Source organism: Galeopterus variegatus, unplaced genomic scaffold (genome assembly GCF_000696425.1).
Source record: "Galeopterus variegatus unplaced genomic scaffold, G_variegatus-3.0.2 Scaffold13074, whole genome shotgun sequence".
NCBI lineage: Eukaryota > Metazoa > Chordata > Mammalia > Dermoptera > Cynocephalidae > Galeopterus > Galeopterus variegatus.
The window spans coordinates 30,930-36,466 of record NW_007739185.1 but is presented as its reverse complement, the minus strand read 5'-3'; positions in this window follow the sequence as shown (position 1 = coordinate 36,466).

The following is a 5,537-nucleotide window of genomic DNA, read 5'->3' as shown; positions in this document are numbered from 1 at the left end:
AAGATATCTCTTGATTATGTAAGCATTTGTTGCCATAAACCTTCCTTTTCCTCTTAGAACTGCTTTTTCTGCATCCCATAAGTTGCGATATGTTTTATTTCCATTTTTGTTTGTCTCAAGATTTTTTTATATATATTTCCCTCTGTTTTCTTGTTTGACCCATTGGTTGTTTGGAAGTATATTGCTTAATTTCCATGTATTTGTGTTTTCCAATTTTCATCCTATTACTGATTTTTAGTTTTATACCATGATAATGGGAAAAGGTACTTGATATGATTTCAGTTTTCTTAAATTCGTTAAGACTTTTTTGTGGCCTAACATATGATCTCTCCTGGAGAATGCTCCATGTCCAATTGGGAAGAATTTGTATTCTGCTGCTAATGGATGGAATGTTTTGTATATGTTTTTAGGTCTATTTTTTCTTCAAGTCCGCTGTTTCCTTACTGATTTTCTGTCTGGATGATCTGTCTATTGTTGAAAGTGGGGTTTTGAAGTCCTCTACTATCATTGTGTTACTGTCTACTTCTCCCTTATATTCTGTTAATATTTGCTTTCTATATTTAGGTGCTCTGACCTTGGGTGCATATGCATTTACAGTTGTTATATCCTCTTGATGAACTGACCACTTTTGAATTATAAAGTGACCTTCTTTGTCTATTGTGACAGAGTTTGACTGAAAGTCTATTTTGTCTACGTATAGCCACCCATGCTCTGTTTTGTTTGCTATTTGCATGGACTATCTTTTCTTTCATTTTCAGTCTATGTGTGTCTTAAAGGTAATGTTTGTTTCTTGTGGGAAGCATACAGTGGGATGTTACTTTTCAATGCATTCACCCACTCTGTTTATTTATTGGAGAATTTGATCCATGGCCATTAAAATTAATTATTGATAGGTAAGGACTTACTAATGCCATGTTCCTCATTATTTTCCAAATTTGGGGTTTCCTTTGTCCCTTTGTTTCCCTTTTGCTATTCTCCTTAATTTGTTGATTTTTTTTATTGGTATGCTTTGATTTCTTTCGCTTTATCTTTTGCATATCTACTGTAGGTTTTCTTCTATGGTGCTTAATAGGAGGTTAATTTTCATCCTTTTATACTGTGTGTCCATTAACAAATTATTGTAGCTATAGTTGTTTGCAATCTTTTGTCCTTAACTTTTATCATAGAGTTAAAAGTGACTTATGCACTACCATCACAGTATTATGGTATTCTGAATTTGACTATATATTTACCTTTACTATGAGTTTCATACTTTCATATGTTTTCATGTTGCCAATAAGCATCCTTTTATTTCAACTTGAAGAATTCCCTTTAGCATTTCTTATAAGACAGATGTACTGGTGATGAATCCCTTCAGCTTTTGTTTGCCTGGGAAAGTCTTCATTTCTGAAGGACAGCTTTGCTGGGTATAGTATTCTTGATAGGCAGGTTTTTCTTTCAGCCCTTGAATATATCATCTTTCTCTCTCATGGCCTGCAAGTTTTCCACTGAGAAATCCACCAATAGTCTTATTCAGGTGATGGTGAGGGTTTTCCTCGGATGTGATGAGTTGTATTTCTCTTGGTGCTTTCAAAATTCTGTCTTTGACTTGATGATTTAATTAAAATGTATCTCAATGAAGATCTCTTTATGCTTAACCTATTTGGAGTTCTTTGGGCTTTATGGATCTAGATGTTCAATTCTCTTTCCAGATTTAGGAGGTTTTCTGTCATTTTTTAAAATATCCTTTCTCTTCTTTCTCTATCTCTGCTCCTTCTTGTACTCCCATAATTTTTGTATTGGTTAGCTTGATGGTGTCCCATAAGTCCCATTGACTTTCTTCACTGTTTTGCATCTTTTTTGTTTGTTTTACTGACTAGATAATTTCAAATGATTTGGTTTTTAGTTCACAGGTACTATCTTCTGCTTGATCAATTCTGCTGTTGATGGTCTCTATTGAATTTTTCATTTCAGACATTGTGTTCTTCAGCTCTAGGGTTTCTGTTTGGTTCTTTTTTATGGTTTTTCTATTACTTTTTTGGACTTTCCATTCTGTTTATGTGTTATTTTTCTGATATTGTCTATCTTGTTCTCTTGTTAGTGAGCTTCTTTAAGATGATTATTTTGAATGTCAAGCAATTCATGTATATCCATTTCTGTGGGGTCTTCATTGGAGCTTGGTTTTGTTCTTTTGGTGGTGTCATATTTCCTTAATTTTTCATTTGCCTTTCAGCCTCATGTTGCTATCTTTGCAAATGAAGAAGCAGTCAGTTCCTCCAGCCTTTATTGACTGGGTTTACAAAAGAAAGACCTTCACCTGTGAGCACAGCTAGAGATTCTAGGGGTCCATCAGACCATTTTTATGGATGTGCCCACTCCACTCCTCTAGCTCCCTCATAGAGGGCAAGTCTTAGCGTTGTGTACCTTTTCTGTATCCCATAAAACTAGGCCTGGTGCTGAGAGCCTCCTGTTTATTTTCCCTAAGGTGGTGTCCCAATGTGTTTAAGGTTGTGTGCCTTTTCCTAAACCAGCTGAGTCTGTCTGGCTGTTAAGATTTGCACTTGTTGTTGAGATCTATGTGCTACCTATGGGACCTTAGAAGGGCTGTGCTCAGGGGTGTGAGGGATACCATCCATAGGGTTGGGGATGTACGTGCAGTGCTCAGGGATCACATGGGCTAATTGGAGGGACCTCAGCCAAGTCATCCTTCAGATTTCTTGAGCAGGCCTCTTGGTGGAGTCTGCAAGCAGATTAGCAGGATCTATGGCTACTGTTTTAAATTGCACCTTGGTTGCTGTGCACTCCTTCCCCTTCTCCCTGCTCCTAGCTGTCCCCAATTTAGTTATGCTGATCCCCTCATTGTTCTGGGTGGGGAGAGATACAAGAGAGAGCCTCATCAGCAGTGTCTACTGAGGAAGTTGGGTGCTCACTTTCTTCCCACTTTCCCCCATGACAGAAATTGCAGGATGGTGGGGGCTTCTCTCAGCACTGAGCTGTGACATCTTGGTGGAGAGATGACAAAGATGAATTTTAATTACTCTTTTTACCCTCCTCAGTGTGTCCACTCTTGGATTTTTTTTTTTTTTTTTTGGCTTCACTAGTATGCTGCAACCTCACCTAGACTCTGTGGCTTCCACAAAGGTATTCTCATCTATGGATGTTTGCCAAAATCAATGTTTCTATAGGAGATTAGAGCTGGAACTTCCTATTCTACTATATTGCTGATAAAACTTTAATTTCTCAAATATTTGTTCAGCATCAATTTAGATAATTGTGTGGTTTTTTATTCATTCTGTTAATGGGGTGTATTGTGTTGACAGACTAGCAATCAAAACCTGAATCTGTCTCACAAGAGATAAAGAAGGTCACTATATAATGTAAAGTGGTACATTCATCAAGAAGATATAACACGGTAAATGTATGTGCACTCAAGGTCAGAACACCTAAATATATAAAGCAAAATTTAATGTACTTTTGTGATAAAAACTCTCAACAAATTAGTTAAAAAGGAATGTTTCTAAACAAAATAAAGGCCATATAGCACAAGCCCACAACTAATATCATACTCTGGTGAAAACTTGAAAGCTTTGGGTTTATTTTACTTGGAGGTGGTCCTTGAGCTTCTTTGATTTGTGGGTTTATATTGTTTTTTAATTTGGGAAGTTTTCAGTCATTATTTTTTCAAATAATGTCTTTGCTCCTTTCTCTGTCCCTTCTCCTTTTCAGAATCCCCTATTACATATATTGGTTTGTTTAATGGTATCCCACAAGTCTTTTTGGCTCTGCTTACTTTTTTTTCATTCTTTTTTCTTCCTTCCCCTCAGACTCAATAATTACAATTGTATTATCTTCAACTTTGCTGATTCTTCTGCCTGCTCAAATCTGTTGTTTGACCCCTGTAATGAATTTTTATTTTAGTTATTATATTTTTCAGCTTCAGAATTTTGTTTGGTTCCTTTTTACATTTTCTCTCTCTTTGTTGATATTCTCATTTTGTTTATATATTATTTTCTTGATTTTCTTTGACCTTATTTTCCCTTAGTTCTTTGAGCATATTTAAGACAGATGTTTTAAAGTCTTTGTCTCATAAGTCCCATGTCTCGGCTTCTTTATGAATGTTTTCTGTCAGTTTCTTTGTCCCCGTGAGTGGGACATGTTTGTTATTTATTTGTATGCATTGTCATCTTGTTGTTGAAAGTTGGGCATTTGAAAAAGCAACCACATCTCCTGGTCTTTGCAGACTGGCTCTGTTCTGGGACATTCCTTCACAGGTTACCTGAGTTTGATCTGAGCATAGGGATCATTCCAAAGTGAAAGGGTAAGGTCTTTTCAGGTCTTTTCTGAGCATGCATCTTGCTTGGGCATGTGTAGGGCTTTCTCAGTTACCCCCAAGTCTCATCCTTGGAGTCTTAGCTGGTCTATTGCATGTCTCTACCCATAATCTTTTGCCCCAGGCTTCTGTAGGTCTGTAGTCTTCCTGTAACGCTCACAAACTGTGACTTTTAGGTGAAACAAAGATCTTTCAGGCAGCCTTCAAATAGGTTAGAACATTGCAAGTAAGATCTTCTCTGCTTTCTGGTTTAAGAGTGAGAACTAGGAACTGGGCTGTGCCTCATCCAGACAAAGACTGCTGCCACACTGTGAAGCAGGGCCAGTTGAGAGGCAAAGAAAAATGCCACAATATTTTTTTCCCATTTTAAAGATTTTTTTTCTTGATTTGGTGTTTGCTTGATAGCTGTAAACCTTTGCCTGTTTTCCAGAACTCCTCCAAAGTTGGTTCAGACAGCTCCTGGTTGCTGTTTACTTGTTTGTTTAGTGTTTCTGTGGAGGAACTAGAGCTTGGAGCTTCCCAGTGTGACATTTTTCTGACCTTCTAACTTTTTAAACATGATTTTCTTTTGATATTTAAATGCATTTATAATAGCTGCTTTGATGTCTTTGCCTGCCAAATACCACAACTGGGTCTCCTCAAAAGAAGTTTCAGTTACCTGCTTTTTTTCTTGCATATGGGTGATACTTTCCTGTTTATTTTAATGTCTCATAATTTTTTGTTGAAAATTAGATATTTCAGATGATATATTGTAGCAACTCTGGATACAGATCCCCCACCTCACCCCTACCTCTCCAATCAGGAGTTGTTGTTGTTTGCTTATGTATTTGTTTAATGACGTGGTTGGTCTAGTTCAATGAAGCTGCAAAGCAAGTTGCAGCTTTTTTTTTTTTTTTTTAAAGATGACCGGTAAGGGGATCTTAACCCTTGACTTGGTGTTGTCAGCACCACGCTCAGCCAGTGAGCGAACTGGCCATCCCTATGTGGAATCCGAACCCGGGGCCTTGGTGTTATCAGCACCGCACTCTCCTGAGTGAGCCACAGGCCGGCCCAGCAAGTTGCAGCTTTTGATGTTATTACTGAAGGCACAGGCTGGGGCATGCAAGAAGTCTTTCTGGGCCTGCCCGGTGGTGCACTGCTACAGTGCGTCGCTTGGGAGCGCAGCAGCGCTCCCGCCGAGGGCTCGGATCCTATATAGGGATGACTGGTGCGCTCACAGCGCTCATTC